Source organism: Ranitomeya variabilis, chromosome 7 (genome assembly GCF_051348905.1).
Source record: "Ranitomeya variabilis isolate aRanVar5 chromosome 7, aRanVar5.hap1, whole genome shotgun sequence".
NCBI classification, from domain to species: Eukaryota; Metazoa; Chordata; class Amphibia; order Anura; family Dendrobatidae; genus Ranitomeya; species Ranitomeya variabilis.
Window position 1 is genome coordinate 151,803,612 of NC_135238.1, and position 22,818 is coordinate 151,826,429.

General features: G+C 45.7%; 1 protein-coding gene across 7 annotated transcripts in view; it reads left to right on the forward strand.

Moving 5' to 3' along the window:
- The first annotated feature begins 7,940 nt into the window (after positions 1–7,940).
- Positions 7,941–22,818, forward strand: part of ICA1L (islet cell autoantigen 1 like) — an 83,642-nt gene continuing 68,764 nt past the window's right edge. Inside the window, exons 1-2 of one of the 7 annotated variants that reach the window (XM_077272069.1) lie at positions 7,941–7,959; positions 11,223–11,358. The gene's annotated coding sequence lies outside the window, so the exon portion shown is untranslated. Of the gene's footprint in view, positions 7,960–8,211; positions 8,618–11,222; positions 11,359–22,818 lie in introns of those variants that run through there. The other 6 variants (XM_077272071.1, XM_077272067.1, XM_077272072.1 and 3 more) reach the window with 6 other exon arrangements.

The window sequence follows — 22,818 nt, forward strand, 5'->3', positions numbered from 1 at the left end:
ACGGAAGCCAAGGGATCAAATGTAGAAACAATTCAGCGTCTTAACCCCTTAGTGACAGAGCCAATTTGGTACTTAATGACCGAGCCAATTTTTACAATTCTGACCAGTGTCACTTTATGAGGTTATAACTCTGGAACGCTTTATCGGATCCCGCTGATTCTGAGATTGTTTTTTCGTGACATGTTGTACTTCAAGTTAGTGGTAACATTTCTTCGATATTACTTGCGATTATTTATGAAAAAAATGGAAATATGGCGAAAATTTTTAAAATTTTGCAATTTTCAAACTTTGTATTTTTATGCCCTTAAATCAGAGAGATATGTCACAAAAAATAGTTAATAAATAACATTTCTCACATGTCTACTTTACATCAGCACAATTTTGGAAACAATTTTTTTTTTTGTTAGGGAGTTATAAGGGTTAAAAGTTGACCAGCAATTTCTCATTTTTACAACACCATGTTTTTTTTAGGGACCACATCACCTTTGAAGTGATTTTGAGGGGTCTATATGATAGAAAATAACCAAGTGTGACACCATTCTAAAAACTGCACCCCTCAAGCTGCTCAAAACCACATTCAAGAAGTTTATTAACCCTTTACGTACTTCACAGGAACTAAAACAATGTGGAAGAAAAAAATTAACATTTTACTTTTTTTTTGCAAACATTTTACTTCAGAACCATTTTTTTTAATTTTCACAAGTGTAAAAACAGAAATTTAACCACAAATTTTGTTGTGCAATTTTTCCTGAGTACGCCGATACCCCATATGTGGAGGTAAACCACTGTTTGGGCGCACCGCAGAGCTTGGAAGTGAAGGAGCACCGTTTGACTGTTTCAATGCAGAATTGGCTGGAATTGAGATCGGACGCCATGTCGCGTTTGGAGAGCCCCTAATGTGCCTAAACAGTGGAAACCCCCCACAAGTGATACCATTTTGGAAACTAGACCCCCCAAGGAACTTATCTAGATGTGTGGTGAGCACTTTGAACCCCCAAGTGCTTCACAGAAGTTTATAACGTAGAGCCGTGAAAATAAAAAATCGCATTTGTTTTCACAAAAATGATTTTTTCGCCCACAAATTCTTATTTTCACAAGGGTAACAGGAGAAATTAGACCACAAAAGTTGTTGTGCAATTTCTCCTGAGTACGTCGATACCCCATATGTGGAGGTAAACCACTGTTTGGGCGCACCGCAGAGCTTGGAAGTGAAGGAGCACCGTTTGACTTTTTCAATGCAGAATTGGCTGGAATTGAGATCGGATGCCATGTCGCGTTTGGAGAGTCCCTGATGTGCCTAAACAGTGGAAACCCCCCACAAGTGATACCATTTTGGAAACTAGACCCCCCAAGGAACTTATCTAGATGTGTGGTGAGCACTTTGAACCCCCAAGTGCTTCACAGAAGTTTATAACGTAGAGCCGTGAAAATAAAAAATCTCATTTTTTCTACAAAAATGATCTTTTTGCCCCCAAATTTTTATTTTCACAAGGGTAACAGGAGAAATTAGACCACAAAAGTTGTTGTGCAATTTCTCCTGAGTACGTCGATACCCCATATATGGGGGTAAACCACTGTTTGGGCGCACCGCAGAGCTTGGAAGTGAAGGAGCACCGTTTGACTTTTTCAATGCAGAATTGGCTGGAATTGAGATCGGATGCCATGTCGCGTTTGGAGAGTCCCTGATGTGCCTAAACAGTGGAAACCCCCCACAAGTGATACCATTTTGGAAACTAGACCCCCCAAGGAACTTATCTAGATGTGTGGTGAGCACTTTGAACCCCCAAGTGCTTCACAGAAGTTTATAACGTAGAGCCGTGAAAATAAAAAATCTCATTTTTTCTACAAAAATGATCTTTTTGCCCCCAAATTTTTATTTTCACAAGGGTAACAGGAGAAATTAGACCACAAAAGTTGTTGTGCAATTTCTCCTGAGTACGTCGATACCCCATATATGGGGGTAAACCACTGTTTGGGCGCACCGCAGAGCTTGGAAGAGAAGGAGTGTCGTTTTACTTTTTCAATGTAGAATTGGCTGGAATTGAGATCGGACGCCATGTCACGTTTGGAGAGCCGCTGATGTGCCTAAACAGTAGAGACCCCCCACATATGACACCATTTTGGAAACTAGACCCCTTAAGGAACTTATCTAGATGTGTGGTGAGCACTTTAAACCCCCAGGTGCTTCACAGAAGTTTATAACGTAGAGCCGTGAAAATAAAAAAATCGCATTTTTTCTACAAAAATGATCTTTTTGCCTCCAAATTTTTATTTTACCAAGGGTAACAGGAGAAAATGGACCCCAGAAGCTGTTGTACAATTTGTCTTGAGTACGCCGACACCCCATATGTGGGGGTAAACCACTGTTTGGGCGCATGGCTGAGCTCGGAAGCAAAGGAGCGCCATTTGACTTTTCAATGCAAAATTGACTGGAATTGAGATCGGACGCCATGTCGCGTTTGGAGAGCCCCTGATGTGCCTAAACAGCAGAAACCCCCCAAAAGTGACCCCATTTTGGAAACTAGACCCCCCATGGAACTTATCTAGATGTGTAGTGAGAACTTTGAATGCCCAAGTGCATCACAGAAGTTTATAATGCAGAGTCGTGAAAATAAAAAATATATATTTTTTAACAATAAAGATTTTTTAGCCCCCAAGTTTTTATTTTCACAAGGGTAACAAGAGAAATTGGACGCCAAAAGTTGTTGTCCAATTTGTCCTGAGTATGCTGGTACCCCATATGTGGGGGTAAACCACTGTTTGGGCGCACGGCAGAGCTCGGAAGGGAAGGAGCGCCATTTTGCAATGCAGACTTTGATAGAATTGTCTGCGGGCGTTATGTTGCGTTTGCAGACCCCTAATGTACCTAAACAGTAGAAACCCCCACAAGTGACCAAATTTTGGAAACTAGACCCCCTAAGGAACTTATCTAGATATGTGGTGAGAACTTTGAAAGCTCAAGTGCTTCACAGAAATTTATAATGCAGAGTAGTGAAAATAAAAAAATATATTTTTTTCCAACAAAAAAGATTTTTAGCCCCCAAGTTTTTATTTTCACAAGGGTAACAGGAGAAATTGGACCCCAAAAGTTGTTGTCCAATTTATCCCGAGTACGCTGATGCCCCATATGTGGGGGTAAACCACTGTTTGGGCGCACGGCAGAGCTCAGAAGGGAGGGAGTACCATTTGACTTTTTTAGCGCAAAATTGGCTGTCGTGTTTGGAGACCCCCTGATGTACCTAAACAGTGGAAACCCCCCAATTCTAACTCCAACCCTAACCCCAACACAGCCCTAACCCTAATCTCAACCCGATCCATAATCCTAATCACAACCCTAACGATAATCACAACCCTAACCCCAAAACAGCCCTAATCTCAACCCTAACCATAACCCTAATCAAAACCCTAAATCCAACACACCCCTAACCCTAATCCCAACCCTAACCCTAATCCCAACCCTAATCCCAAACGTAACACTAATCCCAACCCTAATCCAAACCCTAACCCTAATCCCAACTCTAACCCTAACTTTAGCCCCAACCCTAACTTTAGCCCCAACCCTAACCATAACTTTAGCCCCCGTCGTCACAAAAAAAGTTCAATGTAACCTTTTTTTTGTACGTCGCGTCCGCCATTTCCGCGGATGCGTGGCCGTAACTCTGCCCCCTCCTCCCCAGGACATAGACTGGGCAGCGGATGCGTTGAAAAACTGCATCCGCTGCCCACGTTGTGCACAATTTTCACAACGTGCGTCGGTACATCGGGCCGACGCATTGCGACCGCCCCGTACCGACGCAAGTGTGAAAGAAGCCTTAGGCTACTTTCAGACATAGCGCATTTTTGAGCGCTATTTTGCGGGCGCTTTTCAAAAATGCGCAATGTCATTTTCGTCTGCCGGCAAAGTGAATGAGAAATTCACTTTGCCGTTCAGACACACCGCAAAAAAACGCGGCGCTTTTGTCTGCAAACACGCCGGCGTAAAAAGAATTGACATGTCAATTCTTTACGCAGCGGCGTGTCTGCGTATCCCCCTAGGGCCCCATATTACCTTCCACACACAGCGCCTTTGTCCTGGGTGTCGGCGTCTTTGTACGGAGGGGTTGACACCCAGGACCGGACGTGACGTCGGACAGGAAGAGGGAAGCCCCCGCCCCCCAGTGAAGCAGCATGGAGTCCTTCTGTGTGTGTGTGTGTGCGTGTGTGTGCGTGCGTGTGTGTGCGTGTGTGTGCGTGTGTGTGTCCCCATGCGACGCTAGTGCCACCATTGTGCTAAGTCGCCGTATGGGACTACTACTCCCATCCGGTATTAGGATGGGAGAGTTGTCCCTGTGTCCGGCGACTTAGCACAATTGTAAAGTTACACAAAACACCTACACACAATACACATACATGACACACAGTACATACAACATATAACACAGAGTATATACTCACCAACAGCACACTTGTAGGTGAAGCCCTCGATCCTCCAGGAAAAAATCCAAAAATAATAAACCAAATTCATACTCCCTGTCCGCAGAATCCATAAAACGAGTGTCCCACGCCGATCGGCTGCTCTCCGGCGATACACTGCCAGGAGCGAAGCTCCTAGCAGTGTATTGCGTACTGTTCCGGAGTTCAATGACTCCGGCGTCTCGGTTAACAGCAGTACAGCTGCGTTGAACTTTCCCACGCAGCACTGCCGTTAAGCGAGAGTGCCGGGGTCAATGACCGCCGGTAAACTCGCTCGCGCATGCGCAGTGACACACCGACAGGAACTATGGCTCCTGTCAGTGTGTTGCTGCAGCCGTGGAGAGCAGACATATCTCTGGATGTGTCTGTTCTCCATGGAAAATCTTGATACGTGGCACTTAAATATGTGGCAATTAAATACGTGACACGTGGCACTTATACGTGATACGTGTCACTTAAATACGTGGCACTGAAATACGTGATACGTGGCACTTTGATACGTGGCACGTGTCACTTAAATACGTGGCACGTGGCACTGAAAGATGTGGCACGTGGCACTTTGATACGTGGCACGTGGCACTTTGATACGTGGCACTGAAATATGTGGCACGTGGCACTTTGATACGTGGCACGTGGCACTTTGATACGTGGCACGTGGCACTTTGATACGTGGCACGTGGCACTTTGATACGTGGCACTGAAATATGTGGCAAGTGGCACTTTGATACGTGGCACGTGTCACTTAAATACGTGGCACGTGGCACTGAAATATGTGGCACGTGGCACTTTGATACGTGGCACGTGTCTCTTAAATACGTGGCACGTGGCACTGAAAGATGTGGCACGTGGCACTTTGATACGTGGCACGTGGCACTTTGATACGTGGCACGTGGCACTGAAATATGTGGCACGTGGCACTTTGATACGTGGCACGTGGCACTTTGATACGTGGCACGTGGCACTTTGATACGTGGCACTGAAATATGTGGCACGTGGCACTTTGATACGTGGCACGTGTCACTTAAATACGTGGCACGTGGCACTGAAATATGTGGGACACGTTGCACAAAAAAGTTACATGTAGTTTTTTTTGTGTCGACGGTCCGCCGAAGCACGACGCATCCGTCGCACGACGGATGCGACATGTGGCAATCCGTCGCAATGCGTCGCTAATGCAAGCCAATGGAGAAAAAACGCATCCTGCAAGCACTTTTGCAGGATGCGTTTTTTCTCCAACGACGCATTGCGACGGAAGCCAAAAAACGCTAGTGTGAAAGTAGCCTAACCCTAGCCCTAACCCTAACCCTAAATTTAGCCCCAACCCTAACCCTAACCCTAACCCTAACTCTAACCCTAACCCTAACCCTAATTTTAGCCCCAACTTGTCTTCTCCTGCCGGCCGGCAGATGGCAGCAGATGGCGGGCGCACTGCGCATGCGCCCGCCATGATGAAAAAGCCGGCCGGCAGGAGAAGACAGAAGAGGACCCAGGGACCCCGGGTGAGTATGATAGGGTCCCCGAATCCCCCTATTTCTCTGTCCTCTGATGTGCGATCACATCAGAGGACAGAGAAATAACTGATCGCTTTTTTTTTGCGGTCGCCGGTAAACTGTTAATTACCGGCAATCGCAAAGCAGGGGTCGGTGCAAATCGACCCCGATCATGTTCTTTGGGGTCTCGGCTACCCCCGGCAGCCGAGACCCCAAAGAACATCCGGGTGCCGGGCGGCGGGCGCACTGCGCGTGCGCCCGCCATTTTTTCCCGGAAAAAAGATGGCGGCGCCCATGGGGAGACACGAGGAGCACCGGGGGAGGTAGGTAAGTATTGGGGGGCTATTGGGGGCCATCGGGGACCACATTTCTCTGTCCTCCGATGTGCGATCACATCGGAGGACAGAGAAATTAAACGGCAAATCGCGTTTTTTTTTTTTTTGTTGCGACCGCCGGTAAACGGTTAATTACCGGCGATCGCAACTCGGGGGTCGGTAAAAACCCCCCGAATCATGTTCTCTGGGGTCTCGGCTACCCTCGGCAACCGAGACCCCAGAGAAAATCCGACTCTGGGGGGCGCTATTCACTTTTTCCACAGCGCCGTTAATTAACGGCGCTGTGGATTAAGTACCCTTAGCGGCCGCCGTTAAAAGGCGTATCGGCGGTCGTTAAGGGGTTAAAATGTCGATGTTTATTAGAAAACTAAGTACAAAGTTCAATATGCATAGTATTTACATAGAAAAATATTTAGAATTGAGAGTCCTCAGTGGTTGATACCTTTTAATGGCTAACTGAAAAGTTAGCCATTAAAAGGTATCAACCACTGAGGACTCTCAATTCTAAATATTTTTCTATCTACTGGCTAACACGGTACCAAGATATATTTCTTTCTAGTATTTACATAGACAGTCTTGAATGTTTGCATTGAATTTTCTAATAAACATCACAATTTTAAGAAATTGGATCTTTTTCTACATTAATAATGATTTCCTGATGTAAAATGAATATTTTCTGTGTGTATAAAAAAATGCGTTGTCACACTGTCCAGGCTGCTGTGTTGTAGACTCTACAACGTGGGCTATTGACGGGCGTGTCAGCACGGCTGGCTGGCGAGGGGTGTTCATCGGCCGCCTCCTTCCTCCAAGGCCTCCACCCCTTTGGGACCACTAGGAGTCCCTTTAGGACAACTGGGGAGTTCTGATTTCCCCAGAGTCGCGAATTCCGACCAGATGGTGACACCCCAATCGGCATAGCACAGAGCAGACTAGAACCCCTGGACTCAAGCGATCCAACACTCTTGCGCCTCCCTGGTAGCTGGGATTACAGGCGCACGCCACCGCGCCCGGCGATTGTCTAGTGCTGCTATTACTGACTAGAGGCTGCAAGGAGCTGTGACGTCATCAGAAGCCACAGCGCCATCTAGTGTCTGCAGGATGAAACTGCTAGAAAGTCAGTACCATAAGTCAGTCTACAGCTGCATGTATGTGATAGTTTATACCTGTTATACAGTGTTCATTTTAGGACATGGTCATAAATCAAAGTCAAACATCAGAAATAACATCAGAAATACTCTGTCTGATACCGGAGTCTGATACTTGACTGATTTGTGACCATGTCCTAAAATGAACACTGTATCTCCCAGTGGCGTAGGAAGGGGGGTGCGGGGGGGGGGGCCCGGGCGGCACAATGCCGGGGGCGGCTCCGACCCAGAGAGGAGGAGGAGGAAGAAAAAAAAAAAAAGAGGCGCGGGCCCTTTAAATCTTCGGGCGGCGCCGACCGCCGCCACAACCAGCCCCCCCCTCCCGGTGCCAGCGCTGGCATTGGGCCCCCCTTTAATACTCACCTCTCCTGGTTCCTGCGGCAGCTGCAGCGTCTTCAGCGCCCTCTGACTCTGCGACGTCTCAGGGCAGAGGGGGCGATGACGTCAGCACTGCGCGCGCAGCCTCTCTGTCCTGAGCGTTGCAGACTCACTGAACAATCATCGCTGAGCGGAATTACAAAAAGTTACAATAAAAATGTAAGATTTATAAATCAGGGAAAAATAATTATTTTGCCCAAATACATAAAATATAGAACAGAGTAAAAAAAACCTTCCTGTCCGAGTTGTGATGTCTGAGCTCCAGGAATGAATTCCGCTCTAGCCGCCTCAGTGCGGAGCTGCCTACAGCGGAGGGATTATCTGAGGCCTCGCTCCGTGTAGTCACCTCAGCACTGAGCCGTCTAGAGCGGAGTTCGTAAAATGAGGTCCACAAAGAATCACCTCCGAGCTAGCCGCACCATGCCTGTCGGCTCTGTCACTCGCTCAGTTCCTGGTTGCTATGGACTACATTGCACACACTTCCTGTTTCTGGATGGTGGCCGGCTGGGACTTACGGCGCATGCGTACCAGTGCTCTTCAGCCCGTTAGACGCTCTTGTACAGGTGTGTCTTATAGGAGGACCGCAGCCTCTCGCCTGCAGACGCCTCCGGTAAGACCCGTCTTGTCATCTTGTATCACAAACGTTTCACTGCCGGCAGTGCTCTGCCAACCATTGCCAAGGCTGGTACTCGGGAGCGTTGTCATGGCAACTGCTGGGAGATGCGGGTGATGATGGAAGAAGATTCCTGCCCCCAGCGCACAGTCTCCTTTATACAAGGTCTCCGGGTGGATAGAGCAGCCAGGACTGGACACCACTGTATGTGAGCCCGGTGCAGGGTTACCTCAGCGCTGGGACCACGGTGCACACCCGCATGTGCCCATCAGCAGTTTTATTAATTATATGGGGCACAGTAAAAAAGCAGGGTCCCCCATCGCCAGCAGGGTCCCCATCGCTAGCAGGGTCCTCCATCACGAGCAGAGTCCTCCATCGCCAGAAGGGTCCCCCATCACCAGCAGGGTCCCCCATCACCAGCAGGGTCCACCATCACTAGCAATGTCTTCCATGACCAGCAGCGCCCACCATCACCATCAGGGTGCTCCATCACTACTCTATCCACATGGAGGCCTGACTGCTGAGACCTGCACCGATCAGCAGGACAAGGCTCTTTTACCAACATTAGAACGGAGCTGCAGTGTGCCTGACCAATCACCACTCCATTAATTTTACATGGGGCTGCTGGAAGTGCAGTGCTCTGCAGTCATATAGAGGAAGAATAGAGTGGTTGTGGAACATCCAACCTGCTGTTGAATTCTAACAGGTGTAAAAGTGCCCCATTTTGCTGGTTGGTGCGGCTCCCCGCAGTCAAACCCCCTTTGATCTTTAAAGACAACCCGTTCTCTTCATTTTATCTCCCCACTAATGACATGTATATAAAGGTACTTTAAGGGCGCAGAGAGCCAGCTGTATAACTCATGCATTAACACAGCTGAAAAAGGGGCAGCACCACTTACCTGCCCAGGGCTCTGAACAAATGCACTACAGGATGCAGCCAACCCATGGAGCAAAGATGTCGGCAACACAGGTGCAAAATACTGATGAGACAAGCATTCACAGCCTACCCATTGATTGCAGTGCATGGACTGGCCTGTCACCTCTCCTGACCTATATATCTATGCAGCTGTCAAGCTCAGGTCAGGAGGCCAACAGCCGGACCATGCAGTGCTATGCGATCATCGTCCAAGTTATATGGCCGAATGGTGAGTACGTCCTCATCTTTCTTGTAGAAATCCACTATGAAACTGTATCCTAATGAGCCTCAAGTGCAGTGGGATTGGACATAGCACTTACAGCTCTCCTACTTCTCTGACATTTCCCCACCCGCTACCTGCCTCCTGTCTATGGCAAACAAAATCTTCAGGACAGTATTAATATGAATACGGGTGGCCTCAGGCCTAAATAACCCAGCCACCACATGCACTACCCGTAGAACCACTCCCAGCAATATTTTAAACAAGAAAGAAATGGAGTACATGTCCCCCGAAGAGTAAAATCACAATAATTTTTTGTTTAAATCACACATATAAGGCACCGAAACAAAAATATAACAAAGTCATATCAAGACAAGAGCTCTTAGAAATGAGGACTCAGGTGCAGCAACCACGTGCATACAGACAGCGCAGCAAAACAAGAGAGGGTCAGACCTAATAAAGTGCCAGTGCTTCAAGTATAATTTACATTATCATAACAATAGTAGAGAAAGCCATGTGAATTTGTCAAAATGACATATAGTAACGTGTAATATTAAATACATTATCCCATGGCTCCCATTCTAGGTATTTGTGCAATTAGTATTTCTTACCCATAGCTGCAGTGTCTACCACAAGTGTACCCCTACGCGCGTTTCGCGTGGGCTTCGTCACAGTGGTAATGAAGCTGTGTAGCCAGCAAAATAGAAGCTATTCACGTTATTTTATTTGTTTATACCCTGATCTGATATGTAGATGAAACTTGCTCATTGCCGTAATTGGGTCAGTGAAAAAGTAGGATTGCACTCTGATAGCAACCATGTTATAGCTTGTAGCTGTCCAGTTTTCACTGACCATTTGATAGGGGGAAGGTTGTAAAACCTTTATTTGAGAAAAACGTATGACTCACGGATGATATAAGCTAACACAATGACCAAACACTCATAAAAATCTGATCCAGCACACTGCTGAAAAATGGTCCATATCTCTATAAGCAACCTTTCACATGATTTATGCTGCCCAAATTACGGGCAACATGAATCAGTTGCAGACTGTGCAGGTAAAGACCTGTCAGTCACCTGGAGTGATGCTAGGAGAAGGGTCTTCAAAAGTTATTTTTTCTGAAACACTGGATAGTTCCAGAGAAGAAATGCCTGGCTGCAGTCCTATAGGCAGGCTCTGATTCATACTCCCCATTGTTTGGGTAGATTGAATCGTGTGATGGGTTCACCTGAACATATACTGAAAGCAATGCAAACACATTCTCACCTCTTAAAGGGTGAGAAATGAACCTGGTGGCCCATCCAGTCCGTATAGGTCTATCTTACAGCTCTGTAGATATTGTGTGTTCTGCCTTCATGATGTAACACTTCGATTGGAGAATACCAATGAAATTCCAGATGAACACCAGGGGACACATGTTGGGTCAGAGCCATCTGCTTTTCCGGGAAGGATTTGGAGGGCGGTTATGGGGGATTTGACATCCTTTCAGCTTCCCTGCTGTATTATACAAATTGCTCTTGCGTGTACAAGAATCCATTTAGGAAATTATTAGGGATGCAGAAGTCTGTTCATAGGCTTCCCTTCAATATCTGGGTTGTTTAGCATACTGTGAATGTCTTGTATATGCATAAAGATTGGACTTTTAATAGTATTTTTTATATTCATGTCTGCAGCATTTAAAGGTCTAAACAGCAATAAATATTAAGCAACAAGCAAGGAATAAAAAAACAATGTCAAGAAACCTATAGATTGCCAGATCTCTTTGAATAAGAATTGGATTACTTTGGGCTTAATAAAGAGCTATAAAAGGTACAGTATGCATTCTGGACAGCTCGTAATCTGTAAAATCATGGCTTCCCGTGTCATTTGTACGTCCTCCACGTGTAGGGGCTGTCTTGGGCCAAGTGCAAAATTAATGTATGCGTGTATGAGGTTAACTCCTTAATGAATCTTCCATGTTATAAGAGGTAATTATTAAGACTGTAAAAGCCGATCCCACTTGTGGCACTCTGCACACTTGTTTTACAAGTCACTCTCATTTGAATGGGTGTCCTATATTACCACATTGCATCGGCTCCTCCATATTAAGCTGGGAGTTGGTCCTGTGGGGATGGATCCTTCACTGATACGATTATCTAACATCATATATCCCTCCCATGACTATGTGAGGCACCGGTTGGGTGTAGGCAGACCCATATCACTCATATGGTCCCATAGCGAGACAGATATATAAATAGGGAAATGAAAGGATCTTAGCGACTTTGACACAGGGCTGATTGTGATGATGTTGACACAGTTTTGTCATGGAATCCCATTCCCAATATGCAGTGATTAGTACCTACTAAAGGTGATCCAAGGAAAGACAAGCATTGAACCAAAAACAGGGTCATGGATGTCTCAGGCTAATTTGTGTGTTGGGAGTGAATGTAAGCCTGTCCGGCGCAGCCCCACGAGAGCACAAATAATGATAGAAATGTGTTTGAATACACAGCTTGGTGCATATTGGGCTAAGTAGCCACAGACCAGCATCAGAGGCCATTCTGATTATGGTACCCACTTCATCTGGGCATCCAGATGATTGTTGCTTGCTCTATGGGAAGAAGGCAAGCTGGCGGAAGCACTGTGATGCTCTACGTCCGTGTTCCCCCATCTCCAATGTCCAAACAAAAAAAAGTTGTTAAACCGCACCCTTAAATGTCCAAGTCTTTAAAAACCAAGAGGCGCACGTTAAAACCAGGGAGTCCATCCCAGAGCATGTTCCATATCCAGATAAATAAATAAATAAAAATAAAAAAAACAGGGCCTCAAAATGTAGTGAAGATTAAATCTTACATTTTATTCTGCCTCCTGTGGCGACGTTTCGGTCCTTGAAAAAGGTCTCTTCCCCCATCTCCAGTCCTCAAGAGCCACCAACAGGTTATGAATTTCCGTAGTATTGTCCAGCTGATGGAATTATTGCCTGTGCATTTGAGCAGATATCACCATCACCTGTACAGTACTAAGCAAATCCTGAAAACATGACCTGTTGGTGACTCTTAAGGACTGGAGTCGGGGAACACTGCGCTAGGTAATGTTTTGCTAGAGAACCTTGGGACCTGCCATTGATGTGGATGTTAATTTGACTTGTACCTTATTGTTGCAGGCCAAGTAATTGTATTCCCTAATGGTCGTGACTTCTTTTAGCAGAATAATAAGCCCTGTCACACTGACAACTGGTTTGTGGAACATGATAAAGCGTTTAAGGCATTGACTTGGTCTCTAAATTCCCCAGATGGGATCAAATCGAGCATCTGTAGGATGTGCTGGAAAACAAGCCTAATCCATGAGGGCCTGTATCGCCCGCCAGGGCCGTGGGGTACTTGATACCGGGTCCAGTCCTTAAAGGGATGTGTCACGGTGGCGGCGACCCCGTCCGTGGCCCTGGTCGCCCATGTTAAAGGGACGGTCTTTAAAGGTGTGTGTGAAATAATAAAAGTTTGTGACGCCACCTGTGGTATTCGGTCAGGGATGACCAACGCTGCTTAAAGGGGTCCTCTGGGGTGATGTTATGGCAGGCAGATGGTATAACTTCCCACAGGTAAAGTAGGTCCCCAGGGCTCCCGGTGAATAGATGGAAGATGGTGAGTGGTGCAGTAAAGAACAAAGGACGCAGTTGTGCAGCCTTTTTACCTGGTTTACTGATGTAGCAGGCAGCCACAGTCCAGGGCACCAGATCACAGGTACAGGCAGGGTCCGGCCGGCTTGGAAGCGAGTTCAGAGTCCAGCTTTACCAGGTGGAGTTAGAAGCCTTCTTCTTAGCACGGTGGTAGTATAGTCCCTTACTGCCTATGGCTTCTTAGCAAGGTCCTCTCAGTTATCTCTGTCCTTTAGTGAAGTGGGACACAAACCTGTATGACAGGTGACTTGAGCCTTTTTACAGGGTCTCTATCATGACCCGGGCTCTATGTGTCACTGTGTCTCCTGGGTATTAGGGCGGACAGGTTACGTGTAGTCTAGCTGTCCTACCGATTTCTGCTGTGCCTCCTAGAGTATGACACAACCTCGGTCTTCCGGTTACCGGTATCTGCGCTCTATCAGGGAGGTAGCTCTCTCGCAGCTATTCTCCCTTGTTGTCACTCTCCTGTGCTTCGCTCTCCGGCTTGTTCGCTAAAAGAAGTTCTTACTTCTGTATATCGCTATCTAGGAGCTACAGGACTTCAGGCTGTACGGACCCTCACCCGTCCTTCTGCCTCAGACTGCTCCAGTCTGCTGTCTGGCACCATCTGACTAATTCTTCCCAACTGCCTAGCAACTGCCTAGCAACTAACTCCTCCTCCCGACCAGAGAGAGCAGCTCCCCTGAAGTCGGGTGTAGAGCTCCCCCTTCTGGCCTGGAGTCAGAACGGTGTTGTATGTGCTAATTACCTGTTAAAAGGAATCCTCCATCGCTTCCAAGCGTGACATCACTCTCCCCGTGAGGAGAGCAATGCCACTGCGACAACCAGGACCCTGGGGCGTCATAGGCCCACATCACAATATGCAGGACCAAATGGATCTGCAGATAAGGCCTAAGTGCCAGATACCACAGGAAACCTACAGAGGTCTTGTGGAGTCTGTGCCTCAAGTGTTCAGAGCTGTTTTGCCAGCTCAAGGCAGGTGGTTTTAATGTTATGGCTTACATATATATTCAATATACAGCTATTTTCATCAAAGGCACCAAGTCTCACCTAGTTTAGGTAAATTAGCTATAGCTGTCACTTCTAACTAACTGCCATTGCTTTCACATGACTCCATATCCAATGAATACTGTACCATTAGACAAAGTGATGTCCCGTCTTTCATATTTGGTGGCCTACAGGCCTTAAAAGAGCTGTTGCGTAATTATGATTGCCAACCCTGTAACCTCTATAGCTGCACCTCTGCTCTGCCTCTCGCTATACACATTTCTGTATTTATTGACCTAATTATTTTTTTTTTTTACATAGAAGCAATATGAGGTTGGTTGTTTTTTCATTTGTGACACTTGTGCTTTATAACCCATGCAGTTAAATTCCATACGGATGGATTGGGAACTGTTACAGTAGAAAATGTCTCAATGCATCAGCAGTTTCTAGGTTTATAGGAAGCAGGACCCTGCCGGCACCATGGAATCTGGCCATGATTAATGATAAATGGAAAGATAACCTATTTACCAGATGGATGTTATTTGATTTTACTTGTTCGGTAACATCTTGTATAGGTAGATGCCCGTCCTCCTATTGAACATGCACATGTCAGCTTTATTATAATATTCCACACACACATATAAAACAGCGAGTGTGTTATTGGAGTGTGGGAGTAAATCAGTGTACCCAAAGGAAACTTACAGAAATCTGGGAGAACATATAAACTCAACGCAGACGTTGTTCTTGCGCAGGTATGAATCCAGGGCCACAGTGCAGCCAGACGACAGTGCTAACCACCGAGTCACCAGGGATTATTTTCAGATAATGACAAAATTTAAAGGGAATCTGTCACCAGGCATTTGGTATTTCATCAGAATAATGTAGGGGTAGATACTCTGATTTCAGTGATGTGTTACTCGCTGGGTTGCTTGCTGTAGTTTTGATGCAACACTTTTATCAGCCAGGTATTATCACTGAGACCAACAGACATGAATCAATGTAATCGTCAATATACATGAGCTCTGTCTATTCCCGTCTCCACCACTGATTGCCAGCTTTCTGCCTATTCACAGTGTAGACCAAAAACTGTCAATCTGTAGTGGGAGTGGTATTATGCAGAACTCATCACTGAGAGGACTAGCAGAGCTGCAGTAGATAAGATAGTGTTTTAATCAAAATTAGAGCAAGAAGTCCAGTAAGCGATACACCCTGGAATCAGTGTCTCTGTCCCTAAATTACACTCCTCTGAGAAAAAACCTTGTGACAGATTCTCTTTAACCCCTTAGTGACAGCCACTGTACAAGTCCAATGGCCGTGGGGTATCGTTATATGAAGCAGGCTGAGGAATAGAGTAACTGATACAAGTGGAGCTAGCTAAAATGCTGTGAGTGTAACATACGGGCAGTCTCTTTTCTCATTGCTCTGGCTCCTCCGTCTGCCTCCTGTGTGAATGACAGGTCGCTCATCCGTCAGTGACCTGCCTCCTATCAGTGACCTGCGCACAGGGCCAGCTCCAGGTTTTTGAGGGCCCCGGGCGAAAGAGTCTTAGTGGACCCCCCCTTTAACACATACCACGATTCATGATGCACAGATACAGCAGAGAAATATAGGTAGAGTACAATGCCAGATTTCACTTCTTACATGAGCGATAGCTATTGTAAATTCTACAATACCATACAGCAGAGGGGCTTTATATAAGTCAACCCCTTATATGCCAATTTTTGTGACCTACTCCCTCTTCCTCAGTTACCAGTAGGCATTTTATTGTTAGCTGAACTTGCTGCAAAGAAAAAACTGCATACATTGAATATGACAATTTTTTAATGGAAAACTTTTTTAAAGTAAACATTAGAAAGTATTAACGTAGAACATTAGTAAAAGTGCAAAATGGGTAGCATATAAACAGCCCACGTAGTATATAGCACAGCCACGTAGTATGTAACAGAGCCACGTAGCCTATAACACAGCACACATAGCATATAGCACAGCCATGTAGTATCTAACAGCCATGTAGTATATAACACAGCCCACATAGCATATACAGTGCCTAAAAGTAGTATTCAACCCCCTGCAGATTTAGCAGGTTTAATAAGATGCAAATAAGTTAGAGCCTTCAAACTTCAAACAAGAGCAGGATTTATTAACAGATGCATAAATCTTACAAACCAAAAAGTTTTGTTGCCCAGTTAAATTTTTGTAAATTTTAAACATAAAAGTGTGGGTCAATTATTATTCAACCCCTAGGTTTAATATTTTGTGGAATAACCTTTGTTTGCAATTACAGCTAATAATCGTCTTTTATAAGACCTGATCAGGCCGGCACAGGTCTCTGGAGTTATCTTGGCCCACTCCTCCATGCAGATCTTCTCCAAGTTATCTAGGTTCTTTGGGTGTCTCATGTGGACTTTAATCTTGAGCTCCTTCCACAAGTTTTCAATTGGGTTAAGGTCAGGAGACTGACTAGGCCACTGCAACACCTTGATTTTTTGCCTCTTGAACCAGGCCTTGGTTTTATTGGCTGTGTGCTTTGGGTCGTTGTCTTGTTGGAAGATGAAATGACGACCCATCTTAAGATCCTTGATGGAGGAGCGGAGGTTCTTGGCCAAAATCTCCAGGTAGGCCGTGCTATCCATCTTCCCATGGATGCGGACCAGATGGCCAGGACCCTTGGCTGAGAAACAGCCCCACAGCATGATGCTGCCACCACCATGCTTGACTGTAGGGACAACGTAAAAGTTAAAAAAAAACAAACAGTACATACTCACATTCCGGTGTCTGTCCCCCGGCGTTCTGCTTCTCTGCACTGTCTGCGCCAGCCGGAAAGCACAGCGGTGACGTCACCGCTGTGCTTGCTTTCCGGCCGGCCGGCGCTCACAGTGCAGAGAAGCAGAACGCCGGGGGACAGACACCGGAATGTGAGTATGTACTGTTTGTTTTTTTTTTACTTTTACGCTGGTAACCACGGTAAACATCGGGTTACTAAGCGCGGCCCTGCGCTTAGTAACCCGATGTTTACCCTGGTTACAAGCGAACGCATCGCTGGATCGCTGTCACACACAACGATCCAACGATGACAGCGGGAGATCCAGCGACGAAAGAAAGTTCCAAACGATCTGCTACGACGTACGATTCTCAGCAGGGTCCCTGATCGCTGCTGCGTGTCAGACACAGCGATATCGTATGGATATCGCTGGAACGTCACGGATCGTACCGTCGTAGCGACAAAAGTGCCAATGTGTGACAGTACCCTTAAGCAGATTTCTTCACCGCATGTCTCATTTTAATCAGTATTACAGCACTAATATGACCCTGTCTGTAGATTACATAGCAAAATCCTGCTGATAGGTTCTCTTTAAAGGGTATCAAAGATGGCCATCGTCAGTATGTGCTTGATAGGATACCAGTAATTTTACAATACACTAGAATACTCTTATATAGGAGAGCGCAGGTTCAAAACACATTTGAAAATATTTTCATAAAACACAAAAGTTTATATCCGACCCCTTTTCTCCTTATGTACATAGTGAAAAAAACACATTTGTTTCTGTTACATAATCTCCCAAACAAATAAAATATAAAAATATTTATCCCTATGGTGAATCCCAAAACTGAAAAAAAAAAATGTAACACCAAAAGTCTCTAAAAATGTGATAAAAAGCGATCAGGTGACAATCCCTCGCACTGGTCGCTTTCCCTGTTTTTATTATATGGTGACATGAATGGTGGAATTTAACCCCTTAACGACCGCCGATACGCCTTTTAACGGCGGCCGCTAAGGGTACTTAAACCACAGCGCCGTTAATTAACGGCGCTGTGGAAAAAGTGAATAGCGCCCCCCAGAGTCGGATTTTCTCTGGGGTCTCGGTTGCCGAGGGTAGCCGAGACCCCAGAGAACATGATTCGGGGGTTTTTTACCGACCCCCGAGTTGCGATCGCCGGTAATTAACCGTTTACCGGCGGTCGCAACAAAAAAAAAAAAACGCGATGTGCCGTTTAATTTCTCTGTCCTCCGATGTGATCGCACATCGGAGGACAGAGAAATAGGGTCCCCGATGGCCTCCGGTAGCCCCCCAATACTCACCTACCTCCCCCGGAGCTCCTCGTGGGTCCCCATGGGCGCCGCCATCTTTTTTCCGGGAAAAAATGCGCGCAGTACGCCCGCCGCCCGGCACCCGGAAGATCTTTGGGGTCTCGGCTGCCGGGGGTAGCCGAGACCCCAAAGAACATGATCGGGGTCGGTTTGCACCGACCCGTTTTGCGATCGCCGGTAATTAACAGTTTACCGGCGACCGCAAAAAAAAAAAAAAAAGCGATCTGTATTTCTCTGTCCTCTGATGTGATCACACATCAGAGGACAGAGAAATAGGGGGATTCGGGGACCCTAACATACTCACCAGGTGTCCCTGGGTCCTCTTCTGTCTTCTCCTGCCAGCCGGCTTTTTCCTTATGGCGGGCGCATGCGCAGTGCGCCCGCCATCTGCTGCCATCTGCCGGCCGGCAGGAGAAGACGAGTTGGGGCTAAAATTAGGGTTAGAGTTAGGGTTAGGGTTAGAGTTAGGGTTAGGGCTAGGGTTAGGGCTAGAGTTAGGGTTAGGGCTAGGGTTAGGGTTGGGGCTAAATTTAGGGTTAGGGCAAGGGTTAGGGTTAGGCTACTTTCACACTAGCGTTTTTTGGCTTCCGTCGCAATGCGTCGGAGAAAAAACGCATCCTGCAAAAGTGCTTGCAGGATGCGTTTTTTCTCCATTGGCTTGCATTAGTGACGCATTGCGACGGATTGCCACATGTTACTACATTTTTGCCACATGTTACTAAAAGCTACATGTAACTTTTTTGTGCGACGTGTCCGCCATTTCCGACCGCGCATGCGCGGCCGGAACTCCGCCCCCGCCTCCCCTCACAATGGGGCAGCGGATGCGTTGAAAAAACAGCATCCGCTGCACCCGTTGTGCGGCGCTTACAATGCTGCAATGGGCCGAGTACGACGCTAGTGTGAAAGTAGCCTTAGGCTTCTATCACACTTGCGTCGGAATGGGGCGGTCACAATGCGTCGGCCCGACGTACCGACGCACGTTGTGAAAATTGTGCACAACGTGGGCAGCGGATGCAGTTTTTCAACGCATCCGCTGCCCAGTCTATGTCCTGGGGAGGAGGGGGCAGAGTTACGGCCACGCATGCGCGGAAATGGCGGACGCGACGTACAAAAAAAAGGTTACATTGAACTTTTTTTGTGACGACGGGGCTAAAGTTATGGTTAGGGTTGGGGCTAAAGTTAGGGTTAGGGTTGGGGCTAAAGTTAGGGTTAGAGTTGGGATTAGGGTTTGGATTAGGGTTGGTATTAGGGTTACGTTTGGGATTAGGGTTAGGGGTGTGTTGGATTTAGGGTTTTGATTAGGGTTATGGTTAGGGTTGAGATTAGGGCTGTTTTGGGGTTAGGGTTGTGATTATCGTTAGGGTTGTGATTAGGATTATGGATCGGGTTAAGATTAGGGTTAGGGGTGTGTTGGAGTTAGGGTTGGAGTTATAATTTGGGGGTTTCCACTGTTTAGGTACATCAGGGGGGTCTCCAAACACGACAGCCAATTTTGCGCTAAAAAAGTCAAATGGTGCTCCCTCCCTTCTGAGCTCTGCCGTGCGCCCAAACAGTGGTTTACCCCCACATATGGGGCATCAGCGTACTCGGGATAAATTGGACAACAACTTTTGGGGTCCAATTTCTCCTGTTACCCTTGTGAAAATAAAAACTTGGGGGCTAAAAATCTTTTTTGTGGGAAAAAAATTTTTTTTTTTATTTTCACTACTCTGCATTATAAACTTCTGTGAAGCACTTGAGCATTCAAAGTTCTCACCACATATCTAGATAAGTTCCTTAGGGGGTCTAGTTTCCAAAATTTGGTCACTTGTGGGGGGTTTCTACTGTTTAGGTACATCAGGGGCTCTGCAAACGCAACATAACACCCACAGACAATTCTATCAAAGTCTGAATTCCAAAATGGCGCTCCATCTCTTCCGAGCTCTGCCGTGCGCCCAAACAGTGGTTTACCCCCACATATTGGGTACCAGCATACTCAGGACAAATTGGACAACAACTTTTGGGGTCCAATTTCTCTTGTTACCCTTGTGAAAATAAAAATTTGGGGGCTAAAAAAATCTTTTTTCTGGGAAAAAAAAATATTTTTTATTTTCACTACTATGCATTATAAACTTCTGTGAAGCACTTGGGCATTCAAAGTTCTCACCACATATCTAGATAAGTTCCTTAGGGGGTCTAGTTTCCAAAATTTGGTCACTTGTGGGGGGTTTCTACTGTTTAGGTACATCAGGGGCTCTGCAAACGCAACATAACACCCACAGACAATTCTATCAAAGTCTGAATTCCAAAATGGCGCTCCTTCTCTTCCGAGCTCTGCCGTGCGCCCAAACAGTGGTTTACCCCCACATATGGGGTACCAGCATACTCAGGACAAATTGGACAACAACTTTTGGGGTCCAATTTCTCTTGTTACCCTTGTGAAAATAAAAACTTGGGGGCTAAAAAATCTTTATTGTTAAAAAAAAAATATTTTTTATTTTCACGACTCCAGTTCCATGGGGGGTCTAGTTTCCAAAATGGGGTCACTTTTGGGGGGTTTCTACTGTTTAGGCACATCAGGGGCTCTCCAAACGCGACATGGCGTCCGATCTCAATTCCAGTCAATTTTGCATTGAAAAGTCAAATGGCGCTCCTTTGCTTCCGAGCTCAGCCATGCACCCAAACAGTGGTTTACCCCCACATACGGGGTGTCGGCGTACTCAAGACAAATTGTACAACAACTTCTGGTGTCCATATTCTCCTGTTACCCTTGGTAAAATAAAAATTTGGAGGCAAAAAGATCATTTTTGTAGAAAAAATGCGATTTTTTTATTTTCACGGCTCTACGTTATAAACTTCTGTGAAGCACCTGGGGGTTTAAAGTGCTCACCACACATCTAGATAAGTTCCTTAAGGGGTCTAGTTTCCAAAATGGTGTCATTTGTGGGGGGTCTCCACTGTTTAGGCACATCAGCGGCTCTCCAAACGTGACATGGCGTCCGATCTCAATTCCAGCCAATTCTACATTGAAAAAGTAAAACGACACTCCTTCTCTTCCAAGCTCTGCGGTGCGCCCAAACAGTGGTTTACCCCCACATATGGGGTATTGACGTACTCAGGAGAAATTGCACAACAACTTTTGTTGTCTAATTTCTCCTGTTACCCTTGTGAAAATAAAAATTTGGGGGCAAAAAGATCATTTTTGTAGAAAAAATGCAATTTTTTATTTTCACGGCTTTACGTTATAAACTTCTGTGAAGCACTTGGGGGTTCAAAGTGCTCACCGAATATCTAGATAAGTTCCTTAAGGGGTCTAGTTTCCAAAATGGTATCACTTGTGGGGGGTTTCCACTGTTTAGGTACATCAGGGGCTCTCCAAACGCGACATGGCATCCGATCTCAATTCCAGCCAATTCTGCATTGAAAAAGTCAAACGGTGCTCCTTCACTTCCAAGCTCTGCGGTGCGCCCAAACAGTGGTTTACCCCCACATATGGGGTATTGACGTACTCAGGAGAAATTGCACAACAACTTTTGTTGTCTAATTTCTCCTGTTACCCTTGTGAAAATAAAAATTTGGGGGCGAAAAAAATCATTTTTGTGAAAACAAATGCGATTTTTTATTTTCACGGCTCTACGTTATAAACTTCTGTGAAGCACTTGGGGGTTCAAAGTGCTCACCACACATCTAGATAAGTTCCTTAAGGGGTCTAGTTTCCAAAATGGTATCACTTGTGGGGGGTTTCCACTGTTTAGGCACATTAGGGGCTCCCGAAACGCGACATGGCGTCTGATCTCAATTCCAGCCAATTCTGCATTGAAACAGTCAAACGGTGCTCCTTCACTTCCAAGCTCTGCGGTGCACCCAAACAGTGGTTTACCTCCACATATGGGGTATCGGCGTACTCAGGAAAAATTGCACAACAAAATTTGTGGTTAAATTTCTGTTTTTACACTTGTGAAAATTAAAAAAAATGGTTCTGAAGTAAAATGTTTGCAAAAAAAAGTTAAATGTTCATTTTTTTCTTCCACATTGTTTCAGTTTCTGTGAAGTACGTAAAGGGTTAATAAACTTCTTGAATGTGGTTTTGAGCAGCTTGAGGGGTGCAGTTTTTAGAATGGTGTCACACTTGGTTATTTTCTATCATATAGACCCCTCAAAATGACTTCAAATGAGATGTGGTCCCTAAAAAAAAATGGTGTTGTAAAAATGAGAAATTGCTGGTCAACTTTTAACCCTTATAACTCCCTAACAAAAAAAAAAATTGTTTCCAAAATTGTGCTAATGTAAAGTAGACATGTGGGAAATGTTATTTATTAACTATTTTTTGTGACATATCTCTCTGATTTAAGGGCATAAAAATACAAAGTTTGAAAATTGCAAAATTTTAATAATTTTCGCCATATTTCCATTTTTTTCATAAATAATCGCAAGTAATATCGAAGAAATGTTACCACTAACTTGAAGTACAATATGTCACGAATAAACAATCTCAGAATCAGTGGGATCCGATAAAGCGTTCCAGAGTTATAACCTCTTAAAGTGACACTGGTCAGAA